The sequence below is a fragment of the Anastrepha obliqua genome, chromosome 3 (genome assembly GCF_027943255.1).
Source record: "Anastrepha obliqua isolate idAnaObli1 chromosome 3, idAnaObli1_1.0, whole genome shotgun sequence".
Classification (NCBI taxonomy): Eukaryota; Metazoa; Arthropoda; class Insecta; order Diptera; family Tephritidae; genus Anastrepha; species Anastrepha obliqua.
In genome coordinates, this window is record NC_072894.1 from 124,666,498 (window position 1) to 124,687,761 (window position 21,264).

The following is a 21,264-nucleotide window of genomic DNA, read 5'->3' on the forward strand; positions in this document are numbered from 1 at the left end:
TATTGGAAAACCCTTTATATTTATAAGTAGCCTTCAAAGGTCTTGTGTAGCAGAGGGCTCTTGTTCCTGCTGAGAACGACTTTGTTTTTATTTACAAGCATAAAATTTTATCAAGACAGTTCGAAGATGTCAAGATTGGTTAAGTGGTTGAACGGTTTTTTAAATTTTGGATAATATACAATACAAGTCAATATCAAAGCGAATCCTTGCTCTCCTTGTGTTTGCGACTTGATTTTCAAATTGTTAAGTTAAACTGCTTTTAGTAACTTTTGAATTCACATTTCTGTTCCGACTTTTTTTACGTTACGTAAATTTAATTCAAATTATTTATTTGTATTTAGTTGAAAAACTGTCATACCTTTGTAATTTTCAAACACACTTCACCTGAAGTAGGAACAGGTTGACCTAAAAATCCGCTTGAATTAAAATCCTAGCTGATCCTTTTTTCGAGATAAGTGGATTTTAGCATTTTCGAAATTTTTTCAAAATTAAGCGATATCTTTCCTCACCATCTAACGAGATAATATCCTGGCGCGTTTTTTTTTTTATGTGGTATCCCCTGTAGGCCTAATCCACTTCAAAGTTACTAACTTCTCACTATAAAATTAATGTAGGAATGAAATTAATAATAACTTGGGCATGTTTCTATAAATGCTGTGAAGAAAAAGTAAGAACCGCTTTTTTTAATCGGCTGGAATATGAAGAATCATTTATTAAATTTATTTTGAATCTTTCCCAAAATTTTAAAAATTCTCTGTGAACAGATTCACCAGCCTGTTCTGACCACAAACCCAGACCATCGTTGTTTAATAATGGCATGCCCTCTTTCAAGTGATCAAGAATAATATGCAGTTTTAAAGTCTGAGATGTTCCTGTACTTTCTAGATCTTTGCGAAGTTGTTTTAAGTTCTCATCTAAATCGGTAATATTTGCACGTTGCGTGGAGAAACAGTCATGTACAATTTTGATCATTGTCCTAAAAGCAGCGACGTATGGCTGTAATTTCAAAGGACCAACATGCTCGCAAATTTCAGGATCAAGTAGTTTATCCGATTCTTGCAGAAGTTTTCGGTAGGCATTACCCTCGAAAATTTCACCCTGATAATTTTTTGCTACTAACTTCAATTTTGATGGCCAAAGCAGAGCCTTTTCACGCCCTACAGCAGGGACTATGCCGTTCCAGAATAGGTGTTTTGTAAATCCTTGTAAAAGATGAAGTTCAGGCAAAACACATTTCTGAAGAACGTACTTGTTGATGTCATCTTCTTCTTCATCAATAAGGACATCTTCATTCTCCGATTCTTTTTCATAAAAAAAGAGAGGCATATTTATTGTACTGTAGCATTCCTTAGCATACTTTTAATCTTTGCCAAAACATTTAAATTTATTGTAATCATCATTTAAATTTTTAAATGTTTTCAAAATTTTATTATCTAAGTCAAATTCCATCAATTCTTCTTTATCGGCACCACCACGCAATTTTCCAAAACTTTGCAGTTCACTCAAGGTGATGAAACAGTAAGGGCAAGGATACGTTGCTGTTGCAGTTTGCTATCCAGTAGTCGATTGGAATGTGTCTAACCCTTCAGTATTAGAAACAAATTCGTTTTCAATTTTTTTATTCAAAGTTACCCTCATTTTAGACCCTGTTGTATTTAATAAAATATCACCATCGTTCGTACTTGCTTCGGACCTTTTTCGTAAAATCGATGTTACTACTTGGTTTTGTTGCTTTTCCGGTAGTTTTTCTACTAAACTCAAGGCGTTTTCACGAGCACGAGATGAAGCAGGACCTGCGCCACAAGAATGACGCACACCTTTGCCAATTTTTTTAAAACATTTACTGCAAATGTTCATGGACGTTCTCTTTTCAGCAATACTATGTCCACTTGTAGAGGGAAGTTGAGCATTTGAAGCAGCTCCATAAAGACCACAACTTTCATCTATTAAAGTATGAAAAGTGCGTACATGACCATTTCCCTTAACTATTTTAGAGTGACCTTTGTATCGTGCCGTTAGACATATAAAACAATTACAATCATAAGTTGTTCTGGTTTCTTTTGCTAACTTCATGTCCTCGTAGTTAGGCATTGTTGGAAGTGGCCTCTTTGCATTACCCTTCTCTCGTTCCATTATAGTTTTTCGACAAGTACTACAAATGCTAATGGGAAATTTAGAATTGGAAAATTATCGTTGACATGCTGTTTAATTAAACCAGCAAGATTTTCAGTAATTAAAAATTCTGATCTTTGACGATTGCCAAAAACGATTTTTTTACCACATGTTGCACATAATTTCAACCTATTTTCTTCGTGATCGCATTTATGATCTAAGTGAGTTGAAAGAATATTTTTTTCCATGATCTTGCAGACCATAAATAACGAAATTTCTGAAGAGATTACTTGTTACTGATGAACAAGGTACAAATGAAAATGAGCGGCTATGAAAAGAATAGGCTTCTATTTTCTGTTGCCGGAGTGCCCGGTAACTAATTTTATTTGATTAATCGAAATAGCGAGTTTAGTGCTTTATCACGTATGTATATGGACACACACACAAACACATACACATACATAATAGCACCGCCAAGATACATTATCGCTTAATTATGAAAAAATTTTCGATAATGCTAAAATCCACTTATCTCGAAAAAAGGATCAGCTAGGATTTTAATTCAAGCGGATTTTTAATGTACTATTAATGAACAACAAATCGCCGCTTTCAGTTTTTATTGGCATTTTAGGTCAACCTGTTTCTACTTCAGGCGACGTGTGCAAATACAGCTTTTCAAATACTACTTATACTACTTGCAAATACTATTTTTTTCCGAACAGTTTTTTGGATTTTGCTGCAGCTTTAACGCAAAGAAATTTGTTTGTGGGTGTGTGCGCATGTTGTTGGTAGTTTATTGGGGATATCAACCAGTAAATTAACTTACATAAATAATTGCTCAATTTCAATTCTAAGATGTTTTGAATACTTTTCAAATTACTTCTATTGCCTAAGTTTTCTATCTTAAATGGAGTAAGATTATGGTTCTCAAGTAAATTTACCTACCCAACTACATATTTCATTAATGCGACAAATGTAATCCCTGCCATCTTATCGTTATCTTCATATGCCTTTATTGCCGAAACCAAATTGCATTTCAAACTCAGTCATAAACATTAAGAAATTTATTCTCTCTCATTAACACATTGGCGCTAAATTACTTCGAGGAATACGTTACACGCACTACTCCCGCTTCGCCGCCTCCACCGCGAATACAAATTACTCGTGGACCTGTTTTGTGGTAACCTTAGTGGCGGCGGCGGTGGTGACTACGATGCGTAGCGTTCCGTTAATTGCTGTGAAACTAATTTATGTGTCATCACACAGAATAATTACATGCTACCAGCTCACACACAGCACCTCGCTGTCCCCGTATTGCTCATGCAGACGCAAACAGCGGCTCATTATTGGCGCCACCGCCATTGCACGTATGCATAAAGTGGTTACCACAAATACATTTCCACTTTGGGATTCGTACAAGTTTATGTTTACAAGGCCATTACAGCTATCAGCATAGTCATGAAATTTACAAGAATTTTCATGCATGCATTCCTTCTCCGCCGACAAATTCTTGTTTTCTTTTTCATTTACGTTAAGTGTTAATCAATATTAGACGAGTTTATTCATAATATACAAGAAACACGTTATACACACACATGCATACGTATATGTAAAAGTGTGCAACACATCAGCGCACACAAGTAAAGGTGAGGCTGACGTGCCGCCACATCCATAAGCAGCGTCACATTTCACTTCTTAAAGTGCATCAACTCATATTGACGTCGTGGCATCATCAATTATCCTCCTCCCATCATTAAACTAGCAAAACTTTTTCATATATTTCCACGCTTTCTATACAGACTTGCTTTGACGCTTTCGAGTGGCTTAACACCAATAAAATCAAAAGTGTCTCACCGTTCTTGGCGCACAAAAAGTTCGACAGCGGTAATGAAGTAAATAAGTAAGTAAGTAGGTATGTATGTATGTGTAGTGTGGGGTAGTAGGCCCTCCGAGTCATCTTTAGAGTAATGCTCATCCGAATCCCTTTTTAACGTTAGCTTTGACGGCTGGCACAATTCGACAGCTCTGAAGTGAAATATTTTCAATTTACTAAAATATTATCGATCTTGCTGGGGAAGTGTATTCCAATAATTAAAACCCAATATGGAAACGATTTTTCGTACATTGGGAAATACTGGCCACAATTGATAACAAGGTTTCAAATTGCGGTACAGGAAGACGAAAGGCGATGACTTCTTATTTATTAAATGTATAGCCTGTCGCAAAATGCTTTATCTATAAGTAATTTAGATGAGTGGATCAAAATTCTGCAATACAAAATTCTTTTGGGTAAAATTCTGGAAAAGTGCGAACAAATTCTGAATAGCCTAAATTTCTTTGGGTCACAATTCTCTATTTTCAAAATTCTCTGAAGACAAAATAATGTACAATTACTCCTTTGGATCTTAAAATTCTGCGTGCAAATTAATTTTGGTCCTTAATTTTGTATTATTTAAGGTACTGCAAAGAAAAAAATGTATGCAATGCTTTCAATGAAAAAATGTTTTCTTTTAACTCAAAAAGAAGTGAAAACAATGGCAACTAAGCAATAATACATTGATTATGTATATCAACAAATTAATAAAAAAAAGATTTTTACTCTGACCCCACGGTATATTGTGCCTCTGCTCATCACAGTATCTCATCGAAACCCAGGTCCGGTAATAAACCTAAGGTAGAGTTGAGTTGCGCTGAGTGTACTTGTTTTTATTTCGGGATGTTTTGACCTTGAGTTGCCTGAACCTTCTTTTATTATACCCCAGTAAGGACTTCGGCCCCTAATATCTGGCACCAGCGTCTCTTTGCATTACCTCTTCACTTCTAAGCTTCTCCTTGTTGGTGTGTTATCCCATAGCTAGGAAAGGCTCAGGTCCTATTAATAACAAAGACGAAACCACTCTAGAAAATGCATCCTCTAATTCTAAGCCGAATGGGTTGGTGCGTGACTACTATTCGGAATTAAGAGAGAACGTAAGTTCGAATCTCGGTCAAACACCAAACTTTAGAAAAATTGTTTTCTAATAGCGGTCGCTCCTCGGCAGGCAATGGCAGGCCTCCGAGTGTATTTCTGCCATGAAAAACAATATATATCTGCCGTTCGGAGTTGGCTTGAAACTGTAGGTCCCTCCATTTGCGGAACAACATCAAATTGGAGAAGGAGCTCGCCCAAGCACCCAAAAGGGGTGTAAGCGAGTGTATATAATTTAAATGCTGCCTGAAAGATGGAGTAAAGTTGTAGCTTCCAGTGGCACATACTTCACATAATATCATGCATTGTTTAACTTTTTAAACTTATTCCCATATACAATATTTATGGGAAAAGCATGGGTGCTGTAGTTTGCTTATTATCAATGAAAAGAGTTTTTACAAAATCTTCCCAGTTTTTTTTTCTCACCACTTTTTTAAATAATCTCGTTGTATGAGTTTATACACACGGACCAACTTGTATTTCTACGAATCTCTGCAGTTTCTTTAACATTTTTTGTGAAGATTGAAGTCATAGTGAACATAGAGATCTTATAGTCTTTCTCTTTCATGACATTGGTTATCTAACCAATCTATTTTTGCTGAGTGAATTTTGATAGAGTATAATTTTGAATTTTTTTGCAAATTTCACTGTTCTGATTATTTCACTAACAACGTCCATCCATAAGCTGTAAGATTTTATTTGTCACCCAGTCATTCTGCGCTTGTTTCTTGCGTGTACCTAATGTACTTCTCGTAAGTTTCTATATCACGATTCTTAAATTCTTCCAGGTCAAGTCTGCGTTTTATATATTCCTATTTTGGTACTGAAATGAGTTTTATGCCCGTTTGAGCTAGTAAAAGGTTGTGATTAGAAGGGGAGTCAGCTCTAGGATAAGTTGAAATTTTGAATTGCTGATTCAACTTGCAAAACGCTTGTTAATTAAGCCGTAATTTATTTTATTGCACACAGCATTTTTCCTGTTTTCTACTGGCCGTTATAGAGATACCTCTCGCAACTTGTAAGCTTCTCATTAAGGACGCATTAATCAGGTCTGCAGATCAAAAATGGATTAGCGTTAAAACCTGTGAAATTGCTAGGCAAACATGGCCAAGGCTAAATTTACGTCTGTCCAAGAGTATTATAAAACTGAATAGACTTCAAATCTGGACCTTAGTAGGGGTCCTCACAGGACATTGTCTCATAGGAAATCATGCAAAGAGATTAGGCGTTTACACGTATGATTTCTGTCGTAGCTGCAGAAATGAGGAGGAGTTGGAAACAATTCAACACCTTTTTTGCACATGCCCAGCTCTAGCCAGAAGCAGGAACCGATTTTTAAAATCCTACTTCTTAACGAATATAGATAATCTATACATTTTAGGTATCAGCAACCTTTTACGCTTTGTCAAAAGCTCGGGATGGTTTAATATGGAGAGGGAAACGTAGCTCAACCCCCGCGATTCACAACGAACCCATTTCCCATTTCGTGGTCTAAAGGGGCATCGTTGTCTCTATGTGCGATGCGGCTGCCAAACCTAACCTAATCTTCTGGCCGTTTCGAAGTATAAAGCCTTCTTAGAGGTAAACAGAAGCATGTATTACTTTTTTATATCTATTTTACATTATTGACAAAGCTCAACAAGTCGTTCTCCTCTTTTCTTTCTTTCGCCTAAGCCAAAGTTTCGAATTAGACCACTCACTTTACTAATCAACTTCAGTCTCTTTGTACATTTTATTTGTAAAGGTTCTCTATTTCATTGTAAAATATCTCTATTTCATATCAGGGTCTTGGTATTCAATTGAAAAAAAAGTGTTCTGCCGGATTTCAGAACGTAATCAATAGTCCAATTGGCTATTTCTTCATTATACTGACACCATTTCCGTGGTTTGAGTGTTACTTTTCATAAAAGTATGCAACATGTTTCCTTTATATAATACTTAGAATGTCGATGTTGCATCGTTTCATATGTTGGATGGTATTTGCTAGTTTTCCAGCTAAAGACTACAAACGTTGCATCTACCTCTTTTAGAAGTAGTTTTTTTTGTTACCTCCAGCGATTCTTAGCACCTTCGAATTGACGGAAACTGAGACAGTTTGGCAAGGAAACAAATTTGGTGTCTACAGCTTTCTCTGTGACTCGTTTAATCACTAAAACGACATTTCTCTTCTGACTGTGCCTATATACAGTGTATCACTAAAGCAAGTATGCAGCGATGATTTCACCATGGTACAAAAGAAATAAAACTCAAAAGTAACACTACGAAAACAAAATACAATTTTATTTATTTTTCAAAGTCTTATATACATATTTACAACAAAAAATAATATAAAAGTAATTCTTGTTTTAGCCAGATTGGCTTAATAAGAAAAAAGTCTTAAAATCACATCACAAAAATAAGTATGCATTCAATCAAAAACCGAATTCAAGAAAAATTTTTAAAATTATTATATAATAAACTGTTAATATTTTGTTGGATAGCCTTTACTCTTTTTGACAGCTTTTAACCACGATGACATAGAGTTTACCAGGTTCTGAGTCACAGAAGTTGGAATCTTTCCCCATTCCTCCATAAGTGCTTTCTTTAGGTCATCTTTGCCATTTATTTTATGTTTCCTTATTTATCTGTCAAGATGTTTCCACAAATGTTCAATGACATTCAAATCTAGCGATTGAGGTGGTGTTTTTAATTGCTTTGGTGTGTTATACAGCAGCCATTCTCTCACAACTAGAGCAGTCCTGTTGGAAGACAAATGATCGCTCAAGCCCCAATTTTAATGCACTTTGCTTCAAATTATCCTTCAAAATGTTGAGAGAAATAGTTTTGTCCATTATCCCTTCAATCACAACCAGATTTCCTACAACCCCATACCATTATTGAACCGCCACCATGTTTAACTGTGTCGGTCATGTTTTGAGGATCAAACTCTGAATTTAATTTTCTCCATACTTTTTCTCGTCCGTCGGAACCAAAAATATTAAATTTACTCTCGTCAGAGAAAATAACGGTATTCCAAAAGTTTTGGTCTTTGGTTTCGCGCAGTTTTACAAATTCAAGTCTTTTCTTTCTGTTAGTACTATTTACAAACGGCTTTTTACGGATGTTCCGACCATGAAAACCAGCAGTATACAAAGCACGACGAATGGTTTGTTTCTTTTCCATTTCAGCCTGTATTTTAGGGGCACTTGTTTTGGGGTTTTTCTGTACCTTTCGTACAATTATCCTGCGTTCCTGCTCCGTGAAAATTTTCGGGCGACCAGTTCTTGGTTGGTTCTTAGTATTACCTTCTCTTTTAAATTTTTCAATAATTTTTGGACCGTGGCGTTGCTTTTATTATCTTTGTACAATTTTATTATTAAATCCTTCATATCTTGTGAAAGTTCTTTGCCTCGAAAAGCCATGACCAAAATTTTAGCTTGAATTCACTTTATAACTTTAAAAATAATTCGCGCTTACACAACGAAACAAATTTAATGGTTTTTGTCGCAAATAAATCACATAAAGACTAACGAAATACACAAATTTGCGAACTGCATACATACTTTTGTTATATGATTTTTACCGTTTCCTACGTAATGACGCCAGACAAGATAACGGAACAATATGTCGGCATCGTGTCTTTTATATTCTTGTTAGGGATTCTGCATAGCAATTACATACATACATTTGATAAAAATATGTCGAATTATTTTGGGAATAAATTCACATATTCGGCTGTTAATCATGGTGCATACTTACTTTAGTGATACACTGTATTTCTAGATTTGTCTAGTGGATTTGTCCTATTTTATATTCTGTGAAACACCATTTTCTCATGCCCGTGAAAGCATACTAATTCAAAAAAATATTTATATTGTAGATACTTGCACTTATACCGATATCGCTTTAACAATGAGTGTACAATGCAAAAGCTTTGAGAATTTTTAAGTTGTTGGTAAACCAAAAAATTATTTCCCATATTTTACATAAATTAAGCAAGTTTTAAATGCTGCATTAATCTCAGAACTCGAATTTGCATTTGAATGCAAAAACAAATAAATATCACAGAAGTACTAGAGTTACTAATCAATAAATATATGTATGCACGGCTGAAATGAGTTTAATGAAAAGCAAAAACATTCAATCATTTACAGTTTTTTTGTTTCTCATATGAGCTGAGTTACGATTAAATAAATGTTAAATGCGATAGCATGACTTAATTTGACCTCAATAGATATTTCTCACATGTTTACTTACTTCGCATTTGTGTATGCTTTTCTTCTTCGCTTGTCGTTTGCGTGTACTATTTTGTGGTTGACGGAGCGTATGAACAATCTTGGATATTTTCTTTGCGGTTGAGCAACGTTTATATGGAGAATTGCTCGTTTTTGGCTATGTTTATTAGGTGTTTGCTCATAATAACTGAAACAAGAACCAAATTTCCTAAATGTTATCTAGGCAATGATTTGGAAATAAATTTAAACGCACGAGGTGGGGGAAAGCATTTCTTCGCTTAATTTGCCGTATATGTAGAAACAATGTCTACCCACACACAAAAGTTTAACAAACATAGTTTAATTATTGGGTTGGGGAAAAATAAATGTCGTATTTGTGATTGAAATTTGACGCTTTATTTAACGTACTTTGAATTATCCGATTTAAGTCAAATATGCCACGGCTTGTTCGCAAACTTGTTGCCATTGAGAAGGCATCTTCATTATCCCTCCTTTTTAAAACACCCCTCCTTATTTGCAAAAAACACAGACAACCAGTTTACGCAAGCTTCTTTTGAGGCCAACTTGGTATCACCAAGGGCGTTTTGTATGGACCGGAAGAGATGATAGTCACTTGGTGCCAGGTCCGGACTATATGGTGGGTGCGATAGGACATCCCATCCGAGCTCCCGTAGCTTCTGGTGGGTCATCAAAGTTGTGTGAGGACGAGCGTTGTCCTGATGGAACACAGCACCATTCCTATCGACCAATTCTGGCCGCTTCTGGTCAATCGCCTGCTTCAAACGGTCAAGTTGCTCACAGTAGAGGACCGAGTTAAGGGTTTGGCCATAGTTGAGCAGCTCATAGTGGATACTTTCCTTCCAATCCCACGAAACACACAGCAAGACCTTCCTGGCGGTCAATCCGGGCTTGGCGATGGTTTGGGACGGCTCGTCGCTTCTCGACCACGATCTTTTTCGCTTGGCGTTGTCGTACGTGATCCACTTTTCATCGCCAGTCACCATCCGCTTCAAAAATGGGTCAAGTTCGTTCCGTTTTAGCAGAGAATCGCAAGCGTTGATTCGGTCCAAGAGATTTTTTTGCGTCAACACGTGTGGTACCCAAACATCCAGCTTTTTTTGGAATCTAATCTTCTGCAAATGGTTCCAAACGCTTTTGTAGTCTACACCTAGTTCCTGACTAATCGAGCGAATGCTCACATGCCGGTCTCTTTAGATAATTTCAACGATTTTATCAGCCTCTACGACGATTGGCCTACCAGTACGGGGTGCACCAGAACGAAATCGATCGAACCAACACTGTGCTATGCGAATCGTTACAGTATCAAGCCCATAAACTTCACAAATTTTTGCCTTCATGGCCTTAGACAGCCTCCGAACCATTTTAAGGGTAGTTGAGTCCTGTAAATCTAGGCTGAAATATGTCGATAGACCCAATAGCCTGATGCTAACATGGGTCCCGCGAAGCGTGGGTATCGTGGGTAAGAAGACTTCTGCAGCCATCAAAGTGACGGTTAGCAAACGGGTTACTCTAACCTACAAGCGAGTGATGTTGCCTCTCATATCCGACCGTCTGTCGTAGTTCCCCCTGTCACTAAGCAGAAGGGACTGTTAGCAGCTGATTGGACTGATGACGGCTACTTTCTATGGGCAAAGCACATCTCAGACAGTACACTCTGCCCATCATGTGAAGAGGAGGATGAGACAGCGGGCGACTTTCTGTGCGTCTGCCCGGCCTTTGCTCGAATCAGGCTTGAGGTCTTTGGCACTGATGTGTTAAGAAGCGACCGCCTTGGCTTCTTCGCACCACAAGATCTACTCAGATTTCTTCGGAAGTCGAGTAGATTTACAGAAAATTAAAAAGGGAACCCGAGTGCAGTACAATGGACTTAATTGTGTCTAGGTGCTGTACTTGCTAGTCTGTCCCGACGAAACAAAAAAAAGTAGTTTTCCATTGCAAAGATTTTGGGTTTACTAGTTTTAAAGCTGCGAATGCCAATTAATAGTTTCATGTACTTAAATGTTTCTTTGTAAGACATATGCCTTAAGCTACAAATTATTTGGGAATTTGTCAATGGAGATGTAAACTTTTATAACAGAAAACTATATAATAATTATGCTAGAACTAATTGAATTTGCTGTTGTCGCACAAAACTTAATCACCTATCGCTTTGTTTGTATAGCTGCCGCTTGAGCTGCGTTAAAATTGATTATTTTTAACATGCGACTGTTACTATTAACATAGCATTTTTGTGCTAGGCACAGCTGATTGGCCAGAGCTGTTAAAAGCACTTTTAGCTTCACTTGTAGTGAAACATATGTACTCAGATCTCATCGCTTTATAAATACGTCACACTAAAATATTTTAACTCCTTCCTTGAGAGAAGAGAGAGCACTCATTTCATAGAAGTTCCTTCCTTTAAATATTAACTCCGATAAAAAGGGAGCATGGGATCTGGCATATATTTAGAACACATTGTGAAAATCAATATATCTTTAAAGCCAATTAAGCTAGGGAACTGAAACTTGACATGAATAGTAGATATTGAAAAAGGAGCCATGGTACATACCTCCATTGTTAGCTGAAATTTCCAAATCGCTTTTTCCAGAGCCACAAAAACTGAGTTAATGAAATTTGATGCAGTTACCATTCAATAATAACTCGGGCAGAGGGAAGACGTGTTTTCGCACAGCTTATTGTCTTCTTTGAATTATAGGATGGTGAATAAGTTCATATGTATGTAGAGTTGTTTATTTTATTTTATTTTACAACAATTTGTTTGTTGTTTGGCAAAGGGTAAGCATTCAATACAACTCTTTCTGTTATACAAAACTAAGTTATTTGCATTTTTGATTAGTTTCGAGGCTTATAAATGGAATACCCAGGAGCCAAAATCAACATTTCCGACAACTGATCTTCTTTGCTTTTCATCGAGGTCAAAAAGCTGCCGAAACAGCCCGGGACATTTGCGATGTGTATGGAGAAGATGACATAGGCGAGTCTATAGCACGGAAATGGTTTGCAATGTTCCAAAATAGCGTCTTTGACTTCCATTACACGACCCGCAGCGGAAAGCCTTCTGAATTCGATGAAGAACGTCTCAAATCACTTTTGAAGAGAGCGGTTGTCAAACCGATTAAAATTCTCAGTCATGTTCAATTGAAGAGATTTACAGAAAATTTGGGACCCTGGGTGCCTCACGAGCTCAACGAAAAAAACAAAGAAAGTCGCCTTCAAATTGCTTCTCAGCATCTTGCCCGCCATTGAGCAACAAGCGATCATAAACATCGCTTTTTGTATCGAATCGTCACGGGAGATGAGAAATGGTGCCGGTACATTAATATGAAGCAAAGAAAGAATTGGATGGCTCCAGTAGTTACACCAAAGCCGGGAGTCAAGCCAGATATTCATCCAAAGAAGAAATTATGAACACTAAAAATTTATTTTGAAAATTCACAAAGAAGTTCATATTTTGTTAGAAAACAAGTGAACGGGAATGTAAACAAACGAATATAAAAGTGCTTTTATGTATAGAGAAATGAGTTAGTAAATAATGCAGATGAACGCTGCCGGAAAATTTAGCTCAAAAAAATAAAAACTTTGAAAAAAGTACTGTTTTTTTAAATACTTAATAAATTGCTTATGGTAACTACGCTCTTTCGGCTCTTATTTTGCTACAACGTAAGCGTTGGCAAACAACGTAGTGAATGCCAATGGTAAACGAAATCGGCTGAGACGATTCGCCCTTCTGACTTTTCGTTCGCAATAGAGAATGATGCATTTATCTCATTGTAACTAAAATGATACAGTTTGAGGAATTCGTTTTTAATTAGAAGAATTTCGTATGAATTTATGTATAGAGCGAAGAAGAAGTACTTTTTACGAGGCTTGCCTTTGCAAATTCTTAGAACAATACCATTTCATATGCAGCAGATTGTGTAGAAAAGAGCCACGGTATCTTTTCTAACCTTAGCTATTTTCGTCAGTTCCCTCTTCTTTGGTTGCATAGTATCACAAGACTTTTTTTCTGCCAGTAGCTTCTTTACGAGTTGCTTAACATTAGTTGTGAAAACATTATCTGTTGCTGTATTTATGCCACAAATTACATAGTATTTTACAAGATTCAAAGCCACAAGTTCATTCAAAAGTACTCCTGTGGTCTAAGTTCCTATCTGACCCTAAATAGGGAATGCCATTTAAAAGATATTCACGGCTGCCGAATATAATCAATACAATTTCATGTGGAAAATGTCATTCAATATTTTCTGTCCATTATTGCGTTATTATTTCTAATAACGGTCGCCCCTCGGCAGGCAATGGCAAACCTCCGAGTGTATTTCTACCATGAAAAAGCTCCTCATAAAAATATTTGCCGTTCGGAGTCGGCTTGAAACTGTAGGTCCCTCCATTTTTTGAACAACATCAAGGAGGAGGAGCTCGGCAAAACACCCAAAAAGAGTGTACGCGCCAATTATATATATATAAATAGATATATTGCATGAATAATCCATAAACTATTACAAACTGCTAAAGATGTAATTTTGGCGGGTCTTTGATTATAGATGTTAAAACTGCTAAATGGAAATTGAATAGTAGCATGTAACTTTTAATATATTTCATTAAAAGTCGTCCTATAGCCTTAGCAAAATACAGAAATTATATTAGAATTTTTAAGCACGAAATTTGAAAATCGTCAAGATGAACACACCAAAGCCAAATATAAATGTCACCTCAAAAGTATCTTAAAATACATAAGTACATGCATGTAAAGGGTGATCAGATTGGAGGTAATTTTTCCAATAGGGTTTTTATACAGATCACGCATGACCACTGTCAAATTAAATGCATAATTTTTTTCAGTATTCATTGACGTTTCATCATAGAAAGACTTGTGCCTCAAAAACGTTTGCAAATCGTACAAATGTATGGTGTTCACCGATGAGGCCCATTTTTTGTTCAATAGCTACGTCAGTAAGCATCATTGCGTATTTCGCTGAATAACAACTTGGCAGTCAAGAACAGCCATTACATTCATTGAAAACAATCGTTTGGTGCGAAAGAATCAAAGACAAGGCGGGTGCCAATGCAATTGGGAATGACTAACGCTATCGCGCCATGATAAACGACTTCTTGTTGCCCGAAGCCCGTGACCTCCATAACATTTGGCTACTTGCCATACAACCCGTAAAATAATGGCCGTGAACGACGCAGCGTCGTTTCGGTGAGCAATTTATCTCTCGTCTCGGACCAGTGGATAGGCCACCAAGATCGTGTGATACCAAATCAAATTATTTGTGAGGACATGCAAAGTCTAAATGTTTTGTGGATAAACCTGCTGTTATTGAGGCATTGGAAGCCTACATTACTAAAGATATTAAAGAGATACCGACTGAAGTTCTCCAGGAGTCATTCAAAATTGGTGTTTACTGATGACCGTATTACGGCATAACGGCATAATTGCGGCCAATATTTGAAAGAGGTTATCGTTAACAATAAACCGTTATTGTTCTCATCGAATGCCAAATACAGCTCCTGTTCGACCCCATTAACATCAGGCAGTGTAGAAACACCACAAATGCCAGTCCAGAGTCAATGCCTGAGCGGTCGCATAACGGCGCATACTATCTTCGATGCGCTCCCAATTTCCACCATTGAACATCTGCCATTGTGGTGCTGCATTCACAAAATAGAAAAAGGCCTTTTGTGGTGCACCAAAAATGAAGTCAGCTTTAGCGGCCATGTGTCCACGTGCCATGTACACATCGATGCTGTCATTGAAGTAAGGCGACGCATCCATGCCAAGTATCTGACTAATAGTTTCGTTCTGCTTCACCTTCGTGTAGAGATTATCAACGTTTTTGCCCGCATAGAAGTCGCCAGTAATGAAACTTGGACGCGTGACACCATGCTGGTAGCTGGCGCTGGCGGGATTTAGCACATGATGTACATAACGCGTCACTTCATTCACTTCATCGTGGCAAACATCCATTGTTTGTAGAAAACCCACTTCGAGCTCGAAGCCAACTTCTAGCAGATCAGTGCCACCATTGCAGAGCCGTCCGGTGCGACGTGCCGTATGCGCAGGCCAACTGGTGCAGCTAAAATTTGAGAACGGATAAATCAATCCATCTACTAGGAAGTATTGCTTTTGCAGGCACTGTGCTGTGACTTTGGTGCGATTGGTAAATGGTGCCATAAACGATACGCTGCAGTACATGTCGACGTAGGCACCATTGGACAATACGACTACACCAGCTGAATTAGGCTGTATCCACTCGAGGCGGTTAGGTGACATGAATATTGGTGCTGGATCGTTGAGATCTCCATTCACATCGAATGCGCAGTCGCCATGCACCACCACGCCCGTTGCATTTTCCGGTGGTGGCGCATCGGTGGTTGATGGTAATGCAGGTGGGGTTGTGTTTGGCGGAATGCTGCTAGTAATTGGTCCTTCGGTGGTGCCATTAATTGGACTTTCAGTCGTGGGTGTGGAATATGTGCCTGTAGTACCCAGTGTGGCTATGGTAACGGATTCTTCAGGTCTGCTGCGCGCCTTCGATTGCAGTAGGCCGGCCTGTACTGCGGCTAATAAACAAATTAGCGCGAAAAGAAGCGCTACCGTTCTTTTGGCCAACTCAATTTTAGCCTTTGCACTCGATTGCTAACTTTTCAATAAGGGTTTTTGCCATATAAATAGCAGCACGTGAAGTAAATCCTTATCAACTAAAGTAGTAAATATGCTTACGTTTAAGCAGTCATTTACGGTTATCTGGAATGCTGATAATTAGGAATCAATTTTTTTATAACTATGTGTTAAATACAGAATAATAATCCATTGATAAACACTATCATCGTTAAGCAAAAAACAGGTAAACGTTTATATTCATTTTGCGGTTTTTAAAGTTGTAAATTCAATCTGGCAATAAATTTTTATGTAGTTAAGTTACCGCAAGACATAAAAAAATAATTTGCTAATCTGGCTTAAATTGATTTTGAGGGCGAGCGCGAGGCATATAATATATTTTTTGTTTATTCCGACATCACAAAGGCGAATTAATCTTGCTGTAGGGTAAAAACATAACCTTAAAATTTAAATGTTTGAAACATGAAGTTGTTTTTATTTACCTTATTATATTGCTGTAGTGAATTAATTAGTTAAACGCGAAAGCACAATTTTATAATACATAAAAGGCCCAACGAATGTTGTTCAATTTTAAAGAAAGTTGTCATCTGCATGCGGTGGCATATAATATATATGTGTATTAGGCCGGGTCGATTTGTGGGGAGGCAAAAAAATCGCCCATTTCTCTGTGAAAATCATATTCTAGGGATCAAAATAAGAAACTTTGCCGAAGGAACCATACGTCTGAAACGAAGTCTGATGTCCCCCAATTTGGGTCGAACTTTTTAGTTTCTTTTCTCAAGGCCAAAAATGGTGATATTTTGAAATAATTGTATGGGGAACCCCCCAGGGGAGTTCCAGGGGGTGTGCCACTGGCATGGGTGGATCGGCCGTCCATAGTTAGTGGGGGTCGGTCATACATTTGGACTCGGAGCACTCTAAATGGGTCAAAGTGGGATTTTTCGTTCGACCCAAATTGGGGGACATCAGAATTCGTTTTAGAGGTATGGTTCCTTCGGCAAAGTTTCTTATTTCGATCCCTAGAATACGATTTTTACAGAGCAATGAGCGATTTTTAAATCGACCCGCCCTAATGTATATAGGTATTCTTCGTCTTTACGTATGCACATTGGTCCGCACCGCCTCCCAAGCGACCCAGACCCTTTGTCTAACCTATTTTTGCAAGGCAATTTCGAAAAAAAACCTTCTCACCCCTATCTCAAGTACTTTTGCTTGGCAACTTCGCAAAAATTATATTTATTTGGCCGAATGTAAGGGTCGCCTTTACATTTTTCCTCATATCTTTGACGTTTAAGATGGGCTCTTGGATATGCTGCATGATTTTTTTCCAGAAGCCAATTTTTGCTTTTCTAAAGCCCATTGGCCCCAAGTACCTCGTTCTAGTACTTACCCACCAGATCTTCTACCACCCTAACGTACGACCTTAATGCCAGTAAATTAAAGCTCGCCAAATATCATTCAACTTTTACTAATAAAGTAAAGGGTGATCAGATTTGAGGTACTTTTTCCAATAGTGTTTTTTGACAGATTTTGCGTGACTATTGTCAAACTAAATGCATACGTTTTTTCAGTATTAATTAACACTTCATCATGGAAAGACTAACGCCTCAACAGCGCTTGCAAATCGTATACTTGTATTACGAAAGTCGACGCTCTTTGAGAAGTGTTCATCGCGTTCTCAGACCAACTTATGGTGTTCAGTTATGAGGCCCATTTTTAGCTTAATAGCTACGTCAATAAGCAAAATTACCATATTCGGGCTAAAGAGCAACCCGAAGTCGTTCAACAATGGAATAATCATCGGCCAATACTTCTTCAAAGACTAGACTGGTGCCAATGTAACAGTGAAGGACGAACACTATTGCGCCATGATAATTGACTTTTTGATGGCGGGAATTGAAGCCCGTGATATTCACAAGATTTTGTTCCAACAAGACGGCGCTACTTGCCATATATTTCTCGCGCCTATTTATCTCTCGTTTGGAACCAGAGAATTGGCCATCAATAAGGTGTGATACCATTGGACTTTTATTCGTGGGAGTCTAAATGCTTTGTGTACAAACCAGCTTTGATTGAGGCAATGGAAGCCCACTTTACTAAATTTATTCATGAGATACCGACCAAAGTCCTCTAGCGTACAGTCATTCAAAATTCATGTTTACGAATGACCGAATTACGGTATTGTTGCCCAATCAATTTGAATTTTTGTTGTTTTATTTCAATTTAAAATCCGATACATCTAAATTGGTCACCCTTTACTTCAATTCGAAGCTAAGTGTGCTTTTTATCACATATTCGGCATTTACAGAGAATTTAAAAAAATTTCGTCTCGAGACAAAAAGCAAAACGTGCGACAAAAAAATTTTTGTTGCCAAAGTACTATGCAAAAAAAATCATGTGCAGCGTCGTACACGTGGTAGAAGTGAAACTTCCGTGTGTGAATGAGTGTGAATAAGAGAGAGAGAGAGAGAGAGAGAGAGAGAGAAAGAGCGAGAGAGCAAGAGAAGGAGACAGGGATAATTTCAAAAGAAATACAACAGTATAAAATTTGTAAAACCAAAATTCGATTTTATTAACTATATATGCATTATGCTATCATCTGTTGGTGGTTCAATTGGTAATACTGATATAATTGGTTTGTGATAGCTGAAATATGAAATATATGTACGTGATTCAATATTTTCTAGATAACGTGTGAAAATTGCATCTAGTGTAGTTCCGGATTTTGTTGTTGATTTTTTAGGGTTATTGTTTATCTGCAAACCGAATGTTTCTCGAAGAAATTGAATCAACGGCAAAGAATCATTGGATCCGAAATTTACGTTGAAATCTCCCCCGAGAATCAATGGAATTTTGTCTGCGCCTCTTCCAAGTGCATTTGCACCTGCGTGGCTGTAAACCAGTAGTGAGCGGTGAATGAAATATATTATGTCATCAAGATTTTGGTTCGGTGAGATATAGATCGAGGCTATGACAATAGTTTTTCCATTCAGCGTTTGACATTCTGCAATGCAAACGTCGCCAACTGGTGTGACTGTTGACGAATATGACTGAGACTGCCTTGCAGTCATTTCCATGTTTGGTGTGACGATATTTACGCAATCATCTTGATTGTGGTGGATTGCCACACCGCCAGCTCTAACATTTAGTCGCTTATATTTGATGACGCAATTGAAATTTGGTATACTAATATCCTCGTTATCGTTTAACCAAGTTTCGGACAAAAGTACTATACTCGATTTGCGGATGACAGAGTCTGTTAAATCTTCGGAATGTGCTCATAGGCTCTGACAATTAAGAGTATATACAGATAGCCCTCTTCTCTGAGTCATGAAATCGATTATTTGTTTATCTACAGTTTCCAGTCTATTTAACGATAGTCTCCGGAATTCATCTTGTAAATGAGACATACTGACTGATGCTCGTCGACCATGGTAGAATCTAAAATCATTTTCGTTCGTTATAATCCACAAGCCTTCAATACAAGTGACTCGTGATAAAGCAACGTAAACTAATGATTGCTAATATTTTTTATCATATTCGTAAACAACTTCAGAATACGTGCTTCCCTGAGACTTGTGAATGGCCGCGACGACTAATCTAATGGTTAATGAGATCATTAGCGTTAATCGTTTTGTTGTTGTTAAGTGGGATTGTTGATGTGCGTCGTCCGATTGGTACCGCTGTTTTACTGATATAATATTATGCGCTGCAACATGACCAGCAACTGTTTTTCTCTGTCGCGTAACATTATGATGTATAGCTCTCCTTCTCTTTCTCTCTATGTTATATATCTGTATACTCTGTCTTACAACGAAGCTATGTCTTAGGTAGAGAAAATGTATAGCTCTCTTTCTTCTTCTCTCTACGTTGTATCTTTTTTTCTCTCTCGAGTAACGAAATCTCTAAACGTTACATTTTTTCCAATTCACTCTCCATTCTCGCTCAAATATCAGACCGCCGCTAAAGAAGTTTCACTTCAAAGATAAAGATTGTCCAATCAATTAAAATTTTCGTTATTTTATTTCAATATAAAATCCGATACCTCTAAATTGATCGCCCTTTATACTATTTGAGTTTGGCCTACTTGCAAGCATGTTAATATTATTCAACCAGATACACATCCAACCCACTGTAACACAATTTCTACAGGAAATACAGGACGAAAAGAACCGCTTGTATGGTCACAGACTAACAGGAACATAAAATAATAATTTGTTCCTTCCTATTTTGTTCTTTTATATTTTTATCAATAAATTTTCACTGGCTTATTTACATTTTTATACACGGCCTAAATATATCTACGTGTATTACTAAACGACGATAAAATACTAAATTAAAATGTAATTTGCAATCCTGAAAAATACTACCCTAACATTGCCTCACCTCTTATGTTCACGGCTGTAAGTCAACGCTTAACCGAGTAGCATAAGGACGGAAGCGAAAAACGAAAATTATATAAACATTTATAACAGTTACGACTGCCACACAAGTCACCTACACCGCACCTACGAGAACTGCCCCAAAAAATTAGACCGGCAGCGCTATGAACAAAAGCGCAAGCGACAATATAACGTACCACACCGTGCACAACATGCCACACAATGCATAAATGAATTTTTATGATAGGGCTTCCGTTCGCTTCTGACCGCCTTTCAGCTCCAAATATTATACTTGTTTTTGAGTGGCTGGCACCTTTTTTGCATTTTAGAAAATAATAACCGGCACAGCAGGTGACAGCACGCGACGCTCTCTAAACACCAGTGAAACCAAACCAAAAAATGTACCGGGAAACAGTATCAGCGCTGGTGCGACGCGACGATAATGAATGCCGGAAGTTATTGTAAATAATTGTCGTAAAAATGTCGAGTTTAGTTGTGTTCAATAGAGAGAGCGAGGGTTGCATTAGACGGACGCAGCAAACTACAACTCCAATGCAGAATAATGAGGAGAACATAAAATGAATGCTGTGGTAACTTGAAGACAAAGAAAACATGATTTTGCTTTAAGGTGGATAGGTTTTTTCTAGAAAACTTTGGTACTAAAGCAAAACTCTAAAAAAAAAAATTATGATCGATGGGTATTTTCTACAAAATATTTATAAAATAAATATATTTCTTTATGTAGAATAAATGATAAAATCAAGTTGGTCAGGTCACAAGTATACCAAAGAAATAAATAACTGGTATTTTGCAAATGAAAAATGTGACGACGATGGCATCAAACACGAAAGCGACGAAATTAAAGCAAACCAAAACAGTCCAGTCACAAAATACTTACAAGAATTAGCAAATCAGCGAAAGACGAAATATTCACTGCGGAAATGT

The 21,264-nt window shown here is 37.4% G+C and overlaps 1 pseudogene; it reads right to left on the reverse strand.

Annotated features, from left to right (window-relative positions):
• Positions 1–683: 683 nt before the first annotated feature.
• Positions 684–20,034, reverse strand: LOC129242197 (uncharacterized; annotated as a pseudogene).
• Positions 20,035–21,264: the final 1,230 nt, after the last annotated feature.